Source organism: Anomaloglossus baeobatrachus, chromosome 6, assembly GCF_048569485.1.
Source record: "Anomaloglossus baeobatrachus isolate aAnoBae1 chromosome 6, aAnoBae1.hap1, whole genome shotgun sequence".
NCBI classification, from domain to species: domain Eukaryota; kingdom Metazoa; phylum Chordata; class Amphibia; order Anura; family Aromobatidae; genus Anomaloglossus; species Anomaloglossus baeobatrachus.
Genome location: NC_134358.1, coordinates 231,024,033 through 231,047,601, shown reverse-complemented (window position 1 = coordinate 231,047,601; position 23,569 = coordinate 231,024,033).

Genomic DNA, 23,569 nt, shown 5'->3' with positions numbered 1-23,569 from the left:
AGGTATGTTGATGCGGCCGACGGGCATGATGGTGACGTCGCGGCTTCCGGCATGGTGTATGCCGGGACTGACGTCACGACGCTGCGGTGGACTTACCGCGCATGCGCGGCCCCTATAAGAAGCGCGGTTTTCAAACTAACCGGCGCGGCACCTGCAGCTTGGCGTTCTTCCTTGCTGGACTTTATTTGGGGTAAGCAGTTTGGTTTATGAGGTTATTCCTCATGTTTGGTGGTTTGGATGGGCTGTAAGGTATGATTATTTTTTCCACAGTCCGTCCATGGGGCAATTTTGACTATATATCAGTCTGGTGATGTTTACTGATAAGACGACTTGTACCCTGAGAAGACTCCCCTGATGATTATTCTTTGAAACGCGTCGGGAGGTACTGTGGTATGGTTCGAGCAAAGTGAAGGTATTTGTGTTAGACCTATATGAGGTCACCTGACTTTGAGCCATATCATCATATGCCCTTTGAAAATACGGTAAGGCCGTTTTTTCTGCTTTAATGGTTGCGAACAATTGTTTGATCCTGATGAAGCGACCATCCTAGCTGTCATTATCAATGCAGGTTTGAGTGTGACTTGTATTCATACCTCCTGCAGTGTGTGCCTTGCATGATTTGTTTGGAGGCTGGTATTATACATTCAGCAGCCCTTGACAAACGTTTTATTCTTTTATGGTGGCAGTCCACCTTTTATCTGCATATCTAATAAATGTTATGTTTTAAGGAGCATATGATGCCACAATGTCCCCTCATCAAGACCAGCGAGAAATGATGTCATGATGAATCGGGGCCCACCCATGATTCTGGTTATATATAGACCACAACCTCTAAAACCAGTCAGTTGTGTTACCCAGCCCAGCAGTCGCCTGTTACCATAATCATTCTGCAGTTTTATAGTCCCCCTTTCTCCAGCCCTTGATCTCCAAACCTTTGTATCCCCTCTATAACATGCTAATCTAAGGTTTACTAATATCAATATACTTGTTATTCCCTATTATCCAGGCTGTTTGAGTAATTTAACACAAATTTACAAAAATTCAGATTACATTTTTGGCTTTTGTATTCTGTCAAAATACATTGGATGGGGACGAATGGAATGGATATTGACATGAAAAAAGAGCAATTGAAGTAATAGGGCAATATTAGGGGATTGCTGTAAATATGATATAGCTTGGTTCTATATATTGGAGATTACACTTTTTGCGCTCATCGATGCTTAGATCCTACTGGAAAATAAATATATAGAGATTTTTCTTACTGTCGTTCAGCATAAATGTAGACATTACATACTACATTTGGAATCTCATGTGTTTCTTTTCTAAATGGGTTTTATGTTGCTCCTTCATTTCTTCAGTTTAACATCTGATTATGGGTATGTTCACACATGGCTGACTTGCTGTAGAAATGCATGTGACTGGAAAATCCATTCCATACATGTGAATGGGATTTATTTCTGCAACATAAGTCTTGATTTTATACAAATATAATTCAGATAAGTGGAACAGTTAAAACAGTCAGAGAAAAGTCTGTAACAAATCTGTTATCATAGCACAAAAAGTGCAATAGTCTAATTAGGCATATACTAAGGATGTCCATACATGATGGAGCTCAATTTATTGCCTTGCAGTTAAATGGAATCTGGATAAATGGTATTAACCTGCAAATATGGGGTTAATCTGCACGGTAATATTAACCTAAATGTGCTTGATGTCTGCACAATAAACTCGGCTGTGGAGAAAATTAACTTTAATCCTCCTGTCAGCGTTCCGGTTCTAGTCATGGGGAAGGTGCTGGCAAGAGTTGTCACTACTTTGTACTGTATATAGAGAGCGGAGGCTGTAACCACACCCCATCCACATTGCCTAACGACCGCTCTGCTTTAGAGAAATGTCACGCATGTGTCATGGGTGATAGACAGTCATGTGGTGTCCGGCAATAGAAAGTCACGACGTTTGGCTGAGCAAACTGCTCCCTGACCTTCTATCATTCCTGCTTGATGTATTTGGTATCCTATGTACAGTTGAAACCAGAGGATTACATACACTATCTAAAAATACGCATATTTTTTTCTCACTATCTGACATGAAATCAGAATAAATCTTTCCCGTTTTAGGTCAATTAGGATTACCAAACATATTTATATTTGCCAAATTCAAGAATAATGGGAGAATGTATTTTTATTACTTTCTGCAAAGTGAAAAGTTTACATGCACTAAGTGTACTATGCCTTTAACACTAGAAGGCCCAGGAATTTTGAGCTCCATAGGGTTCCAATGGTAGAAATGTTAAATGACCCCTCTCTGGTACTTCTAGTGTTAAACAATATGGGACAGCCCATATGATGATGATGTCATGTCTTTGGAAGCTTCTTGTTTATTGGCAACATCTGAGTTAATTAGAGACACACCTGTGGAAGTATTTTAATGTACACCTGAAACACACTGCTTCTTTGTGTAGCATCATGGGAAAGTCAAAAGAAATCAGCTAAGATCTCAGGAAGAAAATTGTGGACTTGCACATGACTGGTTCACCTTTGGGTGCAATTTCTAGATACCTGAAGGTGCCTCGTTCATCTGTACAAACAATTATGCGCAAATACAAACAAGATGGAAATGCAGAGGTAAACATGCTTTGGTCAGACATGCGCATATCAACCCAAGAACAAAAGCAAAAGACCTTGTGAAGATTCTGGAAGAAGCTGGTACGCCTGTGTCATTAACCACAGTGAAATAAGTACTGTATCAACATGGGCTGAAAGGCCACTCTGCCAGGAAGAAGCCATTACTCCAAAACAAACATAAAAAGCCAGATTAATATTTGCAAATGCACACAGGAAGACAGACCTTAATTTTTGGAGACATGCCCTGTGGTCTGACCAAACTAAAATTGAATTGTTTGGCCATATGACCATCATTGCGTTTGGAGGAAAAAGGGAGAAACTTTGAAACCTAAGAACACGGGGGTAGCAGCATCATGTTGTGGGGTTGTTTTGCTGCGGAAGGGACTGGTGAACTTCACAAAATAGATGGTATGATCAGGAAAGAAGAATATGTGGCAAAACTGAAGGAACATCTCAAGACATCAGCCAGGAACTTAAAGCTTGGGCGGAAATGGGTCCTCCAAATGGAGAATGACCCGAAACATACTGCAAAACTGGTTACAAAGTGGCTAAAGGACAATAAAGTCAATGTTTTGGAGTGGCCATCACACAAACCTTATCTCAGTCCTATTTAAAATGTATGGGCAAAGCTGAAAGGGCAGGTATGAGCAAGGTGACCTACAAACATGGCTCAGTTACACCAGTTCTGTCAGGAGGAATGGACCCAATTTTTTTAAAAACTACTGTGAGAAGCTTGTGAAAGGATATCCAAAACATTTGACCCAAGTCATAAAGTTTAAGGGCAATGGTACCAAATACTAATGAAATGTATGTAAACATTTGACTTTGCAGAAAGTAATAAAAATGCCTTAAAACATTCTCTCTCTCTCTCGCTCTCACTCTCTCTCCCTCTGTCCCTCTCTCGCTCTCATTAGTTTGACATTTGGCAAATATAAATAATTTTGTTAATCTTAAATTACCTAAAAGAGGAAAGGTTTATTCTGATTTCAAGCCAGATATTGAGAAAAACATGCATATGTGTATTTTTAGATAGTGTATGCAAACTTCAGGCTTCAACTGTATCTCCTCTGCTTTATCATCCCTTTCTCTGTAGGACACTGCGAAGTTACTTACTCTTTCAGCTGCTTTCCATCAGAACTTACTTGGTGTCTATATATACCCTTATTTCCCCATATTCAGTGCTGATGAGAAGTCCTCTACCCTTAACAAATCTTCAGTGCAAGCAGTTGGCTCACATTCATCTGGTGTAACATGGTTGTTGTTTGCAGTTTCTCTTCCTCAGGCATCTGGAGATAAGTTGTTGTTTACTTCCTGGTTTGTTATCCCTGTGTATCCTTTAGCGATCAGTGGGGTTGGTGAAGAGCTCATCCCATCCACTCCCTACCTAGGCCCAGATACAGGGTCAGCCTAGGGTCAGGTATCCTGTTTGGCCCAAAGGTGTGGAATCTTTCTAGGGCAGTGAGGGAACCCAGGGCCCAGCAGTAGGTTTGATTAGGGGTCACCATCTTCCCTTCCCTATTCACAGGGTTTTCATTCCCATTCTCTGTGTGCTGGGTACTTCCCTGTACCTATTGTGAAAGGAAGCTGTTAAGTCAGTTAATAGCATTTTCCCACGTGAAAGGTTCCCTATAAGAACTGCGCAGCAAAAATGCACATTCTTTAGCGTTATTAGTAGTGTTTTCACAGAAAGTACAGGTGACGTATCTTACAACCTTGGACTTCACCTATACTTGATGTCAATATACTGTAATAGGCAATAAACATATGCTGTTTTTTCTACCAGGTGGAAATTACTGGCATTCTTTACAGAAACAATTATTTATAATTTATAATTGTCAAAATTGAAATTTTAACACCAAGAAGGAAAAGTTGTACGATTCTGGAAATTATAGGATCGACAGACATATTAATGATATGCAAATGACAAAAAAAAAGGAGAAAAACCTTCAAAATATCTTGATATATTCAGTAACGAGTATGAGCATCACACGCAGAAATCCTTGTCATGATATTAATGAAGTTATTAATGGTTGTCTGAGAAAATTCTGCCATTCTGAATGCCCTTAGGCATACAAATCAAGAAGATCTACTGCAGACAACTCCCTTTGCAATTTCTGATCAATGACTTCTCAAATATGCTGAATGGGAGGCAAGTCTGGAGATGCTGCAGGCAATGGTAGCACAGTTGGGCCACACAGGCTGCTCACAGTAGTAACCAGTGATATTTGAAAATAATTCTTGGAACACTTTGTAGAAATTGCTGTACTACTTTTTCCATGACCAAATGCAGGGCTGCAAAATTAAAATATTTAAGATTACAATTTCCTTGCATATTAATAATGTAAATAAAGTAATGGAAGCTTCAGAAGCAGCCAAATATTTTATTGAAAAACGTAGTGGAAATCTGGATTCTTTTTCATTTTTTGCTATTGAATAGTTGTATAGATCAGTTACTGGTGGAAATTGGACCAAGAGAGTTCTCCCAAAGAAGTGTTCTGGATATTAGGACTCACTACAAGAAAGCCCTGTGGTATGAACTACAAAATTAACTTACTATTAGAGATAAGCGAGCCCGTGGAAGTTCAGTTTGGAGGGTTCAGCTGTACTTTAGATAAAGTTCGATTTGGGACCCAGACTTGACCTGAACTCCAATGGAAGTTACTAAATGGGCAGTTCAGGTCTCCACGCTCATGCAGCTAGCCATAAACCGATCACTTCTGGGTCTGGTAGGAGGAGTTTTTCCTTTTTTTGAGGCTGTGCACACTACATCTGATCATGGTGTTGTTACCCCCAGTGTGAGCCGTTCAAATATTGCAAGCAGCTCACACTGGGCTGAGGACCAAGCATAACCAAGCATAGCGATGCTCAGGAGCGTGGTTTTCTTATGTAGAGCACCCTCATTCCGAACCCAAACTCTGTTTTTTCAGTTCAGTCTGTGTTTGGTACAAACACCAAAAACCGAACCTCGGGTTTACTCATTTCTTCTTACCATTAGTTAATCCTTGTGAGTCTTCATTACTCAAATCGAGCCTGCTGTCCAGAATTTTTCATGCGTGGTGATGTCAGTAACTCAGTGGCGTCACTGTGCGTGAGAAACTCTGGGTCTGGCGCTCACCTAGAGTGACCTATGGAGATTTGTTCTCGGGCTTGATATCAGGTGACAATTCACTGCTGACATCAACCCCCAAAAATATTACTCCACTACACCAGGGCAATCGGAGGAGCCGGGTTGAAGTGCCAGAATTGATGCAACCTATGGATGCACCAATTCTGGGGTGGCTGAGAGATACTTTTTTAGGCTGGCGAGGGCCAAATAACCAAGGGCCTTTCCAGCCTGATAATACTAGTCTGCAGTTGTCTACTTTACCTTGGCTGGTTATAAAAAATAAGAGGGAAACCATGCCATTTTTTATTATAATTATTTATTTATTAAATTAAACCAGGCTAAAAAAAATCCTTTAGTGCAACATGAAACCCAGCCTATATGCCTGCTCTAATCTAGCCTCTCCCTCCTACATCAACTCTCCCTGAACTGCACTATGCCGACCATTGCACCCCAGGTCTCATATAAGACCCAAGGATGTGATGCGGCCGGCGAATAACAGTAATGCCAGTTGCCAACATGGCTATGGCATTACTGTGATTGGTAGGAAATATCCACGTTTAGTGGCTAAAAAACAGCCACGAAACATGTGGGGTGAGGACTCGAGCATAGCCCATGAGCACCTGCGATACTTGACCGAGTGACAACTGTGTCCAAGCACCCTGATGCCCAATCAAGTATCAAACAGTGCTGAGCACACTACACATCATTCCTTATTATATATCTATTATATGACATTCTTTCAACCATCTCAGGAGGAATTATTGTGAAATATAAATTTATATAAGATTTTAGCTACTAATAATTTTTTTGATAGGTTATATAGTATTATAAACATATTTAATTCATCCAGATTGTATGTCCTTACATCTAATTTAGTGACTGCTTTTGATGTCTGTGTTTACTATTGTCAAATTTATGCCACGAGTAAGAACGTTGAAGTTGAAGTTTATCCTACCCCTTCTTTATTTCTGTCTATGTGCCTATTTTCTTTGGAATTAAAGAAGTTATTTGTGGATTCTAGAGAAATGTTGGATTGTGTGGTGGAATTTCGCCATATTTTTTAATGGAAAGCATAAATTGTAGTTTGTTGTCCATTAACAAGGACTTTTTCTAAGTTTATGATATGTCTGTAGACACTTACAAGGAACATATTCTCACTTCATAAAGTTGTAAATAATGAAAATTAATTTAATCAATACATTTCATTGCTCTTGCTTTAAGCATTAAATTTAATGCCAGCGCCTTCTGTTTCTCCTCTGAAGTCACTGTAGTACTCCATGTCTGACTTATTTATGTTTATTGAGGACACAAACAAACCTTAAAAAGAAAGAGAAAAATATATGTGATCCTGCTTGTCTCTTTGATGGGATCTAGGATCAGTAGCTACCATACCAACAAATAATGCAGGTCTTGAGTTTTTTTGTTGTTTTGTGGGTTTGACTTTTTTTTTTTCATGAACAATTATCTTTTAACATTTCCAATTTCTTCTATCTACATGAAATGAAATTCAGTTTGTGCTTTCTTTCACGAAAAAATAAATGAAAGTATAAATGTCTCTTAATTTATTTTTAATCCCAGAAAGAGTAAGTAAGGAACAATAATACCAATCATGGAATAATGTGTTGTGTTGTTCCCGCACAGGTGTAAGTAGCAGAAGTTATTTTATTTAGCTCTCTTAGGGCTCCGCCACACATCCATGAAAACCACGTCCGTGTAAAATGGGCCGTTTTTCAGGTCCGTTTTCCGTTTTTTAGGTCCGTTTTTATGGTATGTGTGGCCTGCGTGTGTATCCCGTATGCTAGCCGTATGTGCGTGTGGAATGTCCGTGTGTGCGTGAGTGAAATAACTGACATGTGTATGTGTTGTCCGTGTGAAATGTACGTGTGTGATGCAAAATGTCGTTACTACATGTCGGAAGACAGAGTAGCGGGATGAGAATGAACTCGGGTGAACTTCACCCGACTTCATAGTCATGCTGCGGCTCTGTCTGTGTGCCGTGTACTGATTAGCGGTCACCTGTGACGGATTCACCGGTGACCGCTAATCCCCCGAGTGACTGAAGTGTCCCCCCCTCTCTCATACTCACCGTTCCCCGATCACCGGCGCTGCACGGCGTTCACACTGCTCCGGCGGCTTTTTCTAATTTGAAAAAGCCGGCCGCTCATTAAACAATCTCGTATTCCCTGCTTTCTCTCCCCACCGGCACCTGTGATTGGTTGCAGTCACACACGCCCACCACGCTGAGTGACAGCTGTCTCACTGCACCCAATCACAACAGCCGGTGGGCGTGTCTATACTGTGCAGTGAAATAAATAAATTAATAATTTAAAAAACCGGCGTGCGGTCCCCCCCCCATTTTAATACCAGCCAGATAAAGCCATACGGCTGAAGGTTGGTATTCTCAGGATGGGGACCTCCACGTTATGGGGAGCCCCCCACCCTAACAATATCAGTCAGCAGCCGCCCAGAATTGCCGCATACATTAGATGCGACAGTTCTGGGGCTGTACCCGGATCTTCCCGATTTACCCTGGTGCGTTGGCAAATCGGGGTAATAAGGAGTTATTGGCAGCCCATAGCTGCCAATAAGTCCTAGATTAATCATGTCAGGCGTCTCCCCGAGATACCTTCCATGATTAATCTGTAAGTGACAGTAAAAAAACACACACATCCGAAAAAAATCCTTTATTAGAAATAAAAAACACAAACAAAATCCCTCATTACCAATTTATTAACCCCGAAAAAGCCCTCCATGTCCGGCGTAATCCACGGACCTCCAGCGTCGCTTCCAACTCTGCTGCATGGAGGTGACAGGAGCAGTAGAAGACACCGCCGCTCCGGTCACCTCCACGCAGCTAATGAGATGAGAAGCGCGATCAGCTGATGTCAGTCAGGTAACTCGCGGCCACCGCTGGATCCAGCGTTGGCCGCGAGTAACCTCAGTCACATCAGCTGATCGCGCTTCTCATCTCATTAGCTGCGTGGAGGTGACCGGAGCGGCGGTGTCTTCTACTGCTCCTGTCACCTCCATGCAGCAGAGCTGGAAGCGACGTTGGAGGTCCGTGGATTACGCCGGACATGGAGGGCTTTTTCGGGGTTAATAAATTGGTAATGAGGGATTTTGTTTGTGTTTTTTATTTCTAATAAAGGATTTTTTTCGGGTGTGTGTGTTTTTTTACTGTCACTTACAGATTAATCATGGAAGGTATCTCGGGGAGACGCCTGACATGATTAATCTAGGACTTATTGGCAGCTATGGGCTGCCAATAACTCCTTATTACCCCGATTTGCCAACGCACCAGGGTAAATCGGGAAGAGCCGGGAAAAGTGCCAGAGCAGTCTCATCTCATTGATGAGGCTATTCTGGGCATCAGAGGGCCGATATTGTTAGGCTGGGGGGCTCCCCAGACCGTGGGGCTCCCCATCCTGATAATACCTGCCTTCTGCTGTGTTACTTTCCCTGGCTGGTTTCAAATTTGGGGGTGGACACACGTTTTTTTTTTTAATTAATTAATTAATTAATTTTGCTGTACAGTTTAGTCACGCCCACAGGCATATGTAAACTGATGATGTCATTAGGGGGCGACAAAGCGCGTAGCCGTCTCAGACCTGTACATATCCTCACTGCATCATGGCTTGTTTTTAAAAATCTAAATGGATTATTATTGAAGAAACACATTTTGTGAGTATGTTTTTTTCATATTTTGCAGACTTGAACAGAATAATATTGTTCCGTCGTGTTCGACATTTAGCCAAGTAGTGATTTAGTTGCTAATACAATTACCAAGAATATATGTGTAATCTATATCATGTTTACATGATCATCCTATTATTTATAATATGTTAAAATATTTGACAAAAAATACAAGCTATTTAACATTTTAAACAACAAATTAATGAAATGAACATAGTGATATTTTTCAAAAATCAGTCTTTATTTAACATCATAAAGAATGTGAAATAATATTGGAACATTGTTATGAAGCTACTTTGACTATTTCAATTGCGTCAAGTTATCTTAGAAAAAAATATGGAAAAACAAATTCTTTTTGAAACATACATTATTGTTAATTAAAGACATTCAACATATTATGGTTTTTTGATATTTTAAACAAAAACAAAACATGCAAACCAAATTAGATCAGGCTTGTAATATATTATTGAATATAATAAACATTTTATTACATTTCATAATATTTTCAATATTCATTGTTATTACCTAAAAATTTAATTAAATTAAAAAAATAAAAATTTGAAAAATGAAAAAAAAAAATGAAAATTTTATTCATAAAATGCATCGTTACTATTACCCGACTCTTGACTCACACTTATGTGACAATCTGCTTCTGCAGATGTTAGAGTAACACTTGTGGTAGGTATTGTTCGACTGGTACATGGCAATATTGTCACATCAGCACCTGAGGTAGAAGGTAATACCTGTGTGTTTTGAGCATACACAGATTGCCCAATCGGTTGAGTATAGATACTATTTGGCTGATTTGGTTGTTGTGGAGTGTATGGGTAAGGATTTTGCATGTGTGGGGTCTGTAATAGTGATTGTGCACTAGTTTGCCCATGGAACAAAGATGGATTGACATTTAATATTGGATTAATATTTGGTATATTAGGAAAAATGGTAGGATTAATTTGAGCTTGACTAAGTTGCTGTATTTGAGTGGGGAAAGTAGGGTTAACATTAACTGTTGATGGTAATGTACTAGTTGAGGGCATGTTTGTATGTTGTGCAGGCCACATTGATATATGAGAAGGTTGTGGAACATTCAATATGTTTGGAATATCATAGGTTCGAGAAGTAGGATTTGTCAACTGACTAGTGATATTAGTTGAAGTTGGTTGGTTAGACATTGGTATAGATTGTGTTACTGCAACATCACTACTAGTGTCATGGAAATTAGTGCGCCACTGCTCTATTGTTAGTAGAACATTATTTGGAAAAGGAGTTTTTTGACAGGCATCTATAAGGGTAATTATAGCAGCCCTAACCCTATCCTGATGTTCTGAATGTATTTTGGATAGACTTGTTGGCAATGATCTACAAAACCGTTCACAATCAGTTTCAGGAATTAAACTATTCATAATATTCATAACTCTTGTGTCTATTAATTCAGGCAAAGTTCTCATATCATCCCCCCTTCTCATTCTTCGACCCCTTAGTGTAATTGGATTAAAGCGTGGGACATTTGTTGCTATAGGAGATTGTGGACGACTTGGAATAGTGGGTTGTGTTGAAGTTTTCTGAGTTTGTACTGTTGATAACACACCTGTGTCACTGGTTTAATGTTCACTTTGATGACTGTCAGGTCTGTCAGTTTCTTGGGTATTGGCTACACATGGGTCAACTTCAGCCTCAGAAGTGGCAGATGCAGATTATATTGTGGCAGATTGCTCATCATAATCATCAAGATTGTCATCTGTCCTGTAATTATGTGAAATAATTTATAAAATAATTATTTTGCATGGTAAATTTTATTTTAAATAAACAATAATTTTTTTTTTATTTAAAAGCATTATTTAATAAAAATGATGAAAGACAACGTACTGTGTGACCTCCATTATTGGTCTCAAGAAATCCAGATTATTAAAAAACATAACGCCTTTTTCGGGTTGACAATGATGATGACGGTATGGGATTAAACTCCCTCCGATATTGATCTCTTGCAGATCTCCATCGTCTGCAAACTGTATCGACTATAGAAATAGATGAAAAAAAAAACAACCCGATTTGATTTTTTGTTTTGGTATATTGTTATTGTACATTTTAATTTATATTTTTTACCACAATAACATAAAACATATCAATAATGATTTAAAATAAAAAAAATTTGAAACACGAAAGATAGTATTACACATAGATTTTTATGTTAAAATGTACCAAATTAGTATAGTCATAAATATAATAATTAAATGAGCTATCGTTACAATTTATCATAAAAAAAAACCCATTACTGAAATATTTTTTTTTTATTAAAAAAAAAAAATGAACACAATTAAATATAGACTTGTAATAATCGGACATTTAGACAGAAACATTATGAAATTTGCAAATTGTGTGAAGGATGTTTATAAGTGAAAAAAACAATATGTTCAGTATATTTGAACATGCTAGTATTATGGGACATTATTAATTCAATCTATATACATAGAATAAGTTTGAAAAAATTTTAAAAAATGGAGAATTTATATCACTATTTTTATATTTAAAAACATAAAATAATTAAAAAAAAAAATATTTACATGAAAATAGATAAAAGAAAAAAATAAAAAAACTTACCAAAACGAGCACGTTTAACTGGAGAACATCGCTCCCATCCATTGTTAGGAAACAGTTCTTGGGCAACATCCTCCCATGCCCTCTCCACTATTAGCCGATCCCTAAAGCCTTCAATTCTTGTGTCCCACAGTACAGGATGCCGTTCGACAGCAGAGATAATTCTTTCGGTATCAACTCGGGGAGACATATTTTCTTTAAATTTTTAGACAGACTTAAAGCACTGCAAAGGAATTATACATGTGCATTTGAAAATACACACAATGTGCCGAGCCAGCTAGTAATGCAGCACGGCTGCACGATTCTTATACCTTACACCTGCTGGCCGATTTTACATTCACAATTGTTAAATCTGCAGCACGCACACGCACCATTAGAACACGTATCCGTGTTTAATTAATTGTTTGAACCAAATCATTGATTTTAATGGTGTCCGTGGATGCGTTATCCGTGCACAAAACGGACATGCTGGCGTGAGACACGGCCCACAAAACGCATCACGGAGACGGACTAACGGACATAAGCAAAAACGCAATTGTAACCGCTGAGATATAGTAACATTGGTGCACGTTTGGCCGTGTCTCCAGTATACACGGAAACGGACCAAACACGCACGTGTTTCACGGATGTGTGGCGGAAGCCTAATACAGCTCCATTAATTCCACAGCACTTTACAGACATGAACATCACTGTCCCCATTGGGGCTCACAATCTAAATTCCCTATCAGTATATCTTTGGAGTGTGGGAGGAAACCGGAGAACTTAGAGGAAACCCACACAAACACGGGGAGAACATAACAATCCTTGTAGATGTTGTCCTTAGTAAGATTTGAATCCAGGACTAGAGATGAATGAACCTGTGGAAGTTCGTTTCAGTGGGTGCAGCCGGACTTTTCAAAATGTTTGGTTTGGGTCAAGGACTTGACCTGAACTCCAGTGGAAGTCACTAACTGGGCAGTCTGGGTTTCCACCCCCATGCAGCCAGCCAAAAACAGATTACTTCCGGGTGAAGGTGGGTGGGGTTTAACTATTTTTGTTTTTTGGTGCACACTACATCCAATCATGCCGTTGTTACCTCCCGTGTGAATCGTTCAAACATTGCAAACGGCTCACATTGGGATGAGCGCCAATCGTACCCGAGCACAGCGATGCTCACGTGAGTGGTATTAATACGTAAAGCATCCGAACTCTGTTTTTTTTGTAAAGTTTGTGTTCACTCATCTCTACCCAGGTTCTGGAAATCTCGCGCATGCTCATTATAGCCATGTCAGTGCTCCTTTGAATGTGTATGCTTCCCGCCTTCATTAGGCGCACAGCGCATGAACCTGGAGCCGTCTTCTGAACTTTGCACTTGAATGGGTTCAAAATATAATGAGTCAAGGTACAATTTGTCATGGTTTGCAAAGCCATGATGCAGATGGGAACCTAACATTTTATATAAGAATGTGATCCAGCTACCTCTTAAATAGAGTTGAGCGCGGTTCGTGGTTCGAGGTTCTCCAGTTCGGGGCTCGAGTGATTTTGGGGGCTGTTCGAGATCGAACTAGAACTCGAGCTTTTTGCAAAAGCTCGATAGTTCTAGATACGTTCGAGAACGGTTCTAGCAGCAAAAAGCAGGGCTTTTTACAGCTAGAGTGTGCAGAAGCCATCGCTGGCAGCCTGCCAGAAGCTGGTAACCAAGATAAACATCGGGTATCCAAGCAAAACGCTTTGGTTAGTAACCCGATGTTTATCTTAGTTACGTGCAGGAAGCCCACACTTTCCCGCTCAGCTCGCTCCGCCCCCTCCTGCCCGCGGCATGTACACATACATACATACACACACACACACACACACACACACAAAGACGGTCCCGCTCGGCTTACCTGCGGTCGGCCCGGGGGCAGCAGTCCTTGGCACTGGAAACTGTGGCTGCTGGCCCTTTAAGGCCACTGTGTTCTCCTGCATTGAGCATCATCTGTTGGCGGAGCTACCGCCCGGCGTCCTGCTCGGTCGCACAGATGAAGGAGTCACAGTGCCAGCCAGCGACCCCTAGCAAATCGCTTCCCTCCGGCGCTGTGTGGGCCCCATCTGCACCGTGACCTGATCAGTATGTGGGACATCACTCCCTCCCCGCCCCTCCCTGTCCCCCCGTGCGTGTGTGGGCCCCGCAGAGCCGTGTGTGTGACCCCCGGAGCCGCGTGTGTGGGCCCCGCAGAGCAAGGTGTGTGTTTGTATGTATGCATGCAGCAGAGCAGTATGCGTGTCTATATGTATGTATATATGCAGCAGAGCAGTATGCGTGTCTGTATGTATGTATGTATATATGCAGCAGAGCAGTATGCGTGTCTGTATGTATGTATATATGCAGCAGAGCAGTATGCGTGTCTATATGTATGTATGTATATATGCAGCAGAGCAGTATGCGTGTCTATATGTATGTATGTATATATGCAGCAGAGCAGTATGCGTGTCTGTATGTATGTATGTATATATGCAGCAGAGCAGTATGCGTGTCTGTATGTATGTATGTATATATGCAGCAGAGCAGTATGCGTGTCTGTATGTATGTATGTATATATGCAGCAGAGCAGTATGCGTGTCTATATGTATGTATGTATGCAGCAGAGCAGTATGCGTGTCTGTATGTATGTATGTATATATGCAGCAGAGCAGTATGCGTGTCTGTATGTATGTATATATGCAGCAGAGCAGTATGCGTGTCTGTATGTATGTATATATGCAGCAGAGCAGTATGCGTGTCTATATGTATGTATATATGCAGCAGAGCAGTATGCGTGTCTGTATGTATGTATATATGCAGCAGAGCAGTATGCGTGTCTGTATGTATGTACATATGCAGCAGAGTAGTATGCGTGTCTGTATGTATGTATATATGCAGCAGAGCAGTATGCGTGTCTGTATGTATGTATATATGCAGCAGAGCAGTATGCGTGTCTATGTATGTATGTATATATGTAGCAAAGTAGTATGCATGTCTGTATGTATGCATGTATGTATGCAGCAGAGCAGTATGCGTGTCTGTATGTATGTATATATATGCAGCAGAGCAATATGCGTGTCTGTATGTATGTATGCATGTATGTATGCAGCAGAGCAGTATACGTGTCTGTATGTATGTATATATGTAGCAGAGTAGTATGCGTGTCTGTATGTATGTATGTATGCAGCAGAGCAATATGCGTGTCTGTCTGTATGTATGCATGTATGTATGCAGCAGAGCAGTATACGTGTCTGTATGTATGTATGTATATATGCAGCAGAGCAGTATGCGTGTCTGTATGTATGTATGTATATATGCAGCAGAGCAGTATGCGTGTCTATATGTATGTATGTATGCAGCAGAGCAGTATGCGTGTCTGTATGTATGTATGTATATATGCAGCAGAGCAGTATGCGTGTCTGTATGCATGTATGTATATATGCAGCAGAGCAGTATGCGTGTCTGTATGTATGTATATATGCAGCAGAGCAGTATGCGTGTCTGTATGTATGTATATATGCAGCAGAGCAATATGCGTGTCTGTCTGTATGTATGCATGTATGTATGCAGCAGAGCAGTATACGTGTCTGTATGTATGTATGTATATATGCAGCAGAGCAGTATGCGTGTCTGTATGTATGTATGTATATATGCAGCAGAGCAGTATGCGTGTCTATATGTATGTATGTATGCAGCAGAGCAGTATGCGTGTCTGTATGTATGTATGTATATATGCAGCAGAGCAGTATGCGTGTCTGTATGTATGTATATATGCAGCAGAGCAGTATGCGTGTCTGTATGTATGTATATATGCAGCAGAGCAGTATGCGTGTCTGTATGTATGTATATATGCAGCAGAGCAGTATGCGTGTCTGTATGTATGTATATATGCAGCAGAGCAGTATGCGTGTCTATGTATGTATGTATATATGTAGCAAAGTAGTATGCATGTCTGTATGTATGCATGTATGTATGCAGCAGAGCAGTATGCGTGTCTGTATGTATGTATATATATATGCAGCAGAGCAATATGCGTGTCTGTATGTATGTATGCATGTATGTATGCAGCAGAGCAGTATACGTGTCTGTATGTATGTATATATGTAGCAGAGTAGTATGCGTGTCTGTCTGTATATATATATATGCAGCAGAGCAATATGCGTGTCTGTCTGTATGTATGCATGTATGTATGCAGCAGAGCAGTATACGTGTCTGTATGTATGTATGTATATATGCAGCAGAGCAGTATGCGTGTCTGTATGTATGTATGTATATATGCAGCAGAGCAGTATGCGTGTCTATATGTATGTATGTATGCAGCAGAGCAGTATGCGTGTCTGTATGTATGTATGTATATATGCAGCAGAGCAGTATGCGTGTCTGTATGTATGTATGTATATATGCAGCAGAGCAGTATGCGTGTCTGTATGTATGTATATATGCAGCGGAGCAGTATGCGTGTCTGTATGTATGTATATATGCAGCAGAGCAGTATGCGTGTCTGTATGCATGTATATATGCAGCAGAGCAGTATGCGTGTCTGTATGTATGTATGTATATATGCAGCAGAGCAGTATGCGTGTCTGTATGTATGTATATATGCAGCAGAGCAGTATGCGTGTCTGTATGTATGTATATATGCAGCAGAGCAGTATGCGTGTCTGTATGTATGTATGCAGCAGAGCAGTGTGTGTGTGTGTCTGTATGTATGTATGCAGCAGAGCAGTATGCGTGTCTGTCTGTATGTATGTATGCAGCAGAGCAGTGTGTGTGTGTGTCTGTATGTATGCAGCAGAGCAGTATGTGTGTGTCTGTCTATATGTATGTATGTAGCAGAGCAGTGTGTGTGTGTCTGTCTATATGTATGTATGCATGCAGAGCAGTATGTGTGTGTCTGTATGTATGTATGCAGCATAGCAGTGTGTGTCTCTGTATGTATGCATGTATGATGTGTATCTATGTATGTCAGTGTATATGACTGTATAGATTTGTCTGTTTATATGTATTTTTGTGAGTTTGTCTTTAAATATGTATATGTACGTGTATGTATCTGTGTATGTGTGTGTGTCTGCGTGTGTATGGGACCCACTGAGACTCTTCCGCCCGGGGCCCACAAAAACCTGGAGCCGGCCCTGCCTGCGGTGATGAAGTCCCGCCATCCCGACCTCAGCGCTGTCACTGTCCTCCATGGTCGCCGCTTGTCACATCACCTTCTCTCGCTTCCGACCCGAGACTGACTAGCGGTGACGTCACGGGCCTGTCGCGATTCTTGGCTGTGAAGGCGGCGGTCATTGAACTTAGTGACAGGGGCTGTCAGTGTGCTGGAGATCAGCGCAGGTAATGTACCTCGCTGACAGCAGCACTTGTCATGCCCTGCAGTGACCTGGGCTGACCCATTGATGTTAGCTCAGGTCACTGCATTGCTCTCCCAGCCAATGGGGAACATCCTGCTCTTCATTGACTGGGACAGTGTGGATCGTCATGGCAACCCCTTGGATTACACCAGACCTGGATTTGTTTTTCATTCTAATAAATTGGTTAAAGAGGGAATGTTTTGGGGAGTGTTTTTTCAAATAAAAATGTGTTTGTCGTCTATTTTTTTTATTACTGACTGGGTTGGTGATGTCGGGTATCTGATAGACGCCTGACCTCACCAACCCCAGGGCTTGATGCCAGGTGACATTACACACCTGGTATTAACCCCATATATTACCCCGTTTGCCACCGCACCAGGGCGCGGGATGAGCTGGGGCGAAGCACCAGGATTGGCGCATCTAATGGATGCGCCACTTCTGGGGCGGCTGCGGCCTGCTATTTTTAGGCTGGGGAGAGTCCAATAACCATGGACCTCCCTAGTCTGAGAATATCAGGCCCCAGCTGTCTGCTTTACCTTGGCTGGTGATCCAATTTTGGGGGACCCCTACGTGTTTTTTTTTTTAATTATTTATTTAATTTAAAATAACAGCGTGGGGTGCCCTCAGTTTTGGATTACCAGCCAAGGTGAGGTTGCCAGCTGTGGTCTGCAGGCTGCAGCCGTCTGCTTTACCCTAGCTGGCTACAAAACTAGGGGGAACCCTACGTCATTTTTTTTTTCATTTTTTTGGCTAAATACAAAGCTAAGCACCCCTTAGTGCCACATGAAAGGCACCAAAGGGTGCTCCACTTTTTCTCCACTTTTTCTCCATTTTTTTCTCCACTTTTTCTCCACTTTTTCTACATTTTTTTTCTCCATTTTTTCTCCATTTTTTCTCCACTTTTTCTTCACTTTTTCTCCACTTTTTATCCATTTTTTCTCCACTTTTTCTCCACTTTTTCTCCACTTTTTATCCATTTTTTTCTCCATTTTTTTCTCCACTTTTTCTCCATTTTTACTCCACTTTTTCTCCACTTTTTCTCCATTTTTTTCTCTACTTTTTCTCCACTTTTTCTCCACTTTTTCTCCATTTTTTCTCCACTTTTTCTCCACTTTTTCTCCATTTTTTTCTCCACATTTTCTCCACTTTTTCTCCACTTTTTCTCCATTTTTTTCTCCACTTTTTCTCCACTTTTTCTCCACTTTTTCTCCATTTTTTTCTCCACTTTTTCTCCACTTATTCCCCACTTTTTCTCCACTTTTTCTCCTCTTTTTCTCCATTTTTTTCTCCACTTTTTCTCCACTTATTCCCCACTTTTTCTCCACTTTTTATCCATTTTTTCTCCACTTTTTCTCCACTTTTTCTCCACTTTTTCTCCACTTTTTATCCATTTTTTTCTCCATTTTTTCTCCACTTTTTCTCCATTTTTACTCCACTTTTTCTCCACTTTTTCTCCATTTTTTTCTCTACTTTTTCTCCACTTTTTCTCCACTTTTTCTCCATTTTTTCTCCACTTTTTCTCCACTTTTTCTCCATTTTTTTCTCCACTTTTTCTACATTTTTTTCTCCATTTTTTCTCCACTTTTTCTCCATTTTTACTCCACTTTTTCTCCACTTTTTCTCCACTTTTTCTCCACTTTTTCTCCATTTTTTCTCCACTTTTTCTCCACTTTTTCCCCATTTTTTTCTCCACTTTTTCTCCACTTTTTCTACATTTTTTTCTCCACTTTTTCTCCACTTTTTCTACATTTTTACTCCACTTTTTCTCCACTTTTTCTCCATTTTTTTCTCCACTTTTTCTCCACTTTTTTTCCACTTTTTCTCCACTTTTTCTCCATTTTTACTCCACTTTTTCTCCACTTTTTCTCCACTTTTTCTCCACTTTTTCTCCACTTTTTCTCCATTTTTTTCTCCACTTTTTCTCCACTTTTTCTCCATTTTGTTCTCCACTTTTTCTCCACTTTTTCTCCACTTTTTCTCCATTTTTTTCTCCACTTATTCTCCACTTTTTCTCCACTTTTTCTCCACATTTTCTCCACTTTTTCTCCACTTTTTCTCTACTTATTCTCCACTTATTCTCCACTTATTCTCCACTTTTTCTCCACGTTTTCTCCACTTTTTCTCCACGTTTTCTCCACTTTTTCTCCACTTTTTCTCCACTTTTTCTCCATTTTTTTCTCCACTTTTTCTCCACTTTTTCTCCATTTTTTTCTCCACTTATTCCCCACTTTTTCTCCACTTTTTATCCACTTTTTATCCACTTTTTCTCCACTTATTCTCCACTTTTTCTCCACTTATTCTCCACTTATTCTCCACTTTTTCTCCATTTTTTTCTCCACTTTTTCTCCATTTTTTTCTCCACTTTTTCTCCACTTTTTCTCCGTTCTTTTTCTATGGTCGGTCTACCCATTAGCTCTGCCATGCATACTGTAGCTCTACACCTACTGCACATGTTACTTTATGATTGACATCTCTTTCGTACCAGAGCTGTCTAAGTCTACTCTGACCCCATATTTGTCATTACTATATTGTCCTTGTACTGTATTATGACATTTGTATCATGTGTTTCATTTCTTGCTGTGTTGCAATTTTTTTGCTGCATCCCAATTGTACCTCTACATTGTTCGAGTTTATGTTATTGTTCTCTCACTCTTATGTGATACTGATTATTGTCATTTTTCATGATTACATGCAGATAAGTCCAATCTGACGAAGGCTCAGGCTGAAACGTCATTTGTAACTTGTTTTGGACAAAAACATATATGCTTATGAAAAATTTTTTTTTCTTAATACGGACCAATAAAGAGTGATTTTGCATTACTATCCGTTGTGACTTACTGACTTAGTCTGGGAGATTTAGAGTGCCGAGGTTAATCACTAATTTTATCTATTATTACCTCTGAGCACCTATATACCAGTGAGCAGAGCTTCCTCTACAGTAGTTCTCCTGATTAGGCATGCCCTTACCTCATGAGCAGGGCATTGCAGCTTTGGTAGCAACCATTACGACATGGACTCTGCTGCTGTGGACCCGGGGAGAGTGAGTGCAGATTCATTGCACCCACACTCCTCACATGAAGGGTCCGCACTCCTAGAAAATGGGGGATACGTTCCCTGAGTGTCTCCCCCCCATATTCTAGACGGTCCAGAGTCGTCGTGGGACCCCTTTATTTTTTTTCTTACAATAAATTGGTGAAAGAGGAAATGTTTTGGGGACTGTTTTTTCAAATAAATTTCTTTTGTCGATTTTTTTTTTTTTGTTAGTACTGACAGTTTATGATGTTGGGTATCTAATAGATGCCATGACATCACAAACTGCTGGGCTTGATCTCAGGTGACTTTACAGCTAGTATCAACCCGATTTATTACCCCGTTTGCCACTGCACCAGGGCACGGGATGAGCTGGGGTGAAGCGCCAGGATTGGCGCATCTAGTGGATGCGCCACGTCTGGGGTGCCTGCGGCCTGCTATTTTTAGGCTGTGAAGGCCCAATAACTATGGACCTTCCCACCCTGAGAATACCAGACCACAGCTGTCCGCTTTACCTTGGCTGGTGATCCAATTTGGGGGGGACCCTACTTTTATTGTGTAATTATTAATATTTATAAAATAATTATAAAAAAGAGCCTGAGGGGACCTCCACATTGGATCCCCAACCACGGTAAAGCTGCCAGCTGTGGTTTTCAGGCTACAGCCGTCTGCTTTACCCTAGCTGGCTATCAAAAATGGGGGGACCCAACGTCATTTTTTTTTTTAACCATTTTTTAAATAGAAAAAATTAATGGGCTTCCCTGTATTTTGATTGCCAACCAAGGTAACGGCAGGCAGATGGGGGTGGCAACCCATAGCTGTCTGCTTTATCTGCGCTGAGAATCAAAAATACCGCGGAGCGCTACGTCATTTTTTTAAAGATTTATTTTTACAGCACTGTGATGTCTAGCAATCAAAATACAGGGAAGCCCATTTTATTTTTAGTTATTTAAATAAATAATTAAAAAAAATATATATGGGCTCCCGCTGCATTTTTTGTATTGCTAGCTAAAGGTAATCCAAGCAGCTACTGGCGGCTAACCCCCACTGCTTGGTGTTACCTTCACTGGCAATGGAAAATCCAGGGAAGCATTTTTTATTTTTTTTGCCAAAAAACTACAAAAAAAAGGACGTGGGCTTCGCCATATTTTTGTATGCTAGCCAGGTACAGCAGGCAGCCACGGGCTGCCTCCAACCCCCAGTTGCCTATTTGTACCCGGCTGGGAACCAAAAATATAGGGAAGCCCGTTTTTTTTTAATTATTTCACTTATTTCATGAAATAATTAAAAAACAAATGACGTGGGCTTCACCCCATTTTTGTGTCCAGCTGGGTACAACTAGGCAGCTGGGGATTGGAATCCGCAGCACAGGTTAGCCAGAGGTTTCTGGGCCCCTCTACTGCGGATTTCAGTCCGCAGCCGCCCCAGAAAATGGCGCTCTCATAGAAGCGCCATCATCTGGCGCTGTATCCAACTCTTCCAACAGCCCTGGAGCCGGGTGGCTTGTTGGGTAATCATGAGTTAATACTGGCTTTGTTTTACTAGCCAGTATTAAGCCAGAGATTCTTAATGTCAGGCACGTTTGACCCGGCCAATAAGAATCTCCAATAAAGGGTTAAAAAAAACACCACACAGAGAAAAAATATTTTAATAGAAATAAATACACAGACACATTAGAGACTCCATCTTTATTACCCCCTGTCAGCCCTCCACGATCCTGCTCTTCTGTCTTCTTTCTTTCTAGTGTAGTAGTAGTGACGATTGTAGTGAGGATGAGATTCACCAGCTCATCACTTGGGGCTGGGGAACCTCCATCCTCACTACAATGCTCACTACAATCCTCACTACAATCCTCACTAGTGTAGTAGTAGTGACGATTGTAGTGAGGATAAGGTTCACCAGCTCATCACTTGGGGCTGGGGAACCTCCATCCTCACTACAATGCTCACTACAATCGTGCAGCCTTCACTCCGTGAGTGATCAGTGCTGGCTGTCAGCGGTAACAGCGGTAACGCTGACAGACGCGTTACCATAGCAACGGTGCTCTCGGAGCCGCGGTTAGCGGTGACATCACCGCTAACTGCGTTGCTATGGCAACGGTGATCTCCGTTAATGACCGGCTGTGACAGCCGGTCCCTAACGGAACGGGGAGTCGACCGTGTGCTAGAGCATGTCGCCGGTACACGGCGATACACATATGTGCACCGTGTACCGGAGAGATGCACTCGCAGGTCCTACATGACGTGTCATAGTCATGTGACCAGTCTGTAGCCAATGAGATAATAGCCACGTGACTGGTCACATGGCTATTCTGACGTCACGACAGGTCCTGCATCTCTGCTGGCAGTGCCGGTCACGGGAGGATTCAGCGATCATCGGATGGAATAGCGGCAGGAGACAGAGTGCAGAAGGGATCGCGAGGACCGGTAAGTGTTATGGCAATGTTTATTAACTGTTTGTGTACATTTATCATGCATTTTTATGTGTTTGTGATTGCCTCCCATTCTAGCCTATACGTTCGAGTTCGGTTCGTCGAACGTTCGACGAACCGAACTCGAACGGGACCGGTTCGCTCATCTCTACTCTTAAATTAACAGCAATAAAAAGGAGCTATGGTTTGTTGGAGCAGCAGGATAAAATCACTATCTGAAATCAAGTTTCCATCTTTCCCACTGCTCTGCTGGTCACATTTAGCCATCTATAGAACCAGGCTGTTACTGTCTCTCTGAAGATGTTCCAATCAATTATATTGCAGAATGACCTTTGTATATGACCTTCACATATGAAAGTTTCATGTCGTTAAATAGTTCCTTTTAAATTTCCACCAATATAAAAATCTATTTGCTCCAAAAAAAGAGTTACAAATATTTCTTGTTCACTTCAGTCAAAAAAATTGAAACACAAAAAGTATAAATTAAAGAAGACAGCAGGAAACACCGGGACGCGACTGATCATAAAACAAGCCATGCTTTTACTGCTTTCAGAAAGATCCTGAAAATGACAAGTCCCATATTTCCGCGCTCACAGACAGGCCAGGTGTTCTGCCATAAGGAAAGACATAATCATCACTCATCATGTAGGTAATTGTCCCCAGGACATTAATGTTTAAATCTGGATACATTCATTATAAAGGTAGACCCATGACTCTTCTGAAATGATATCACTTACATGTTGATTTTCTATC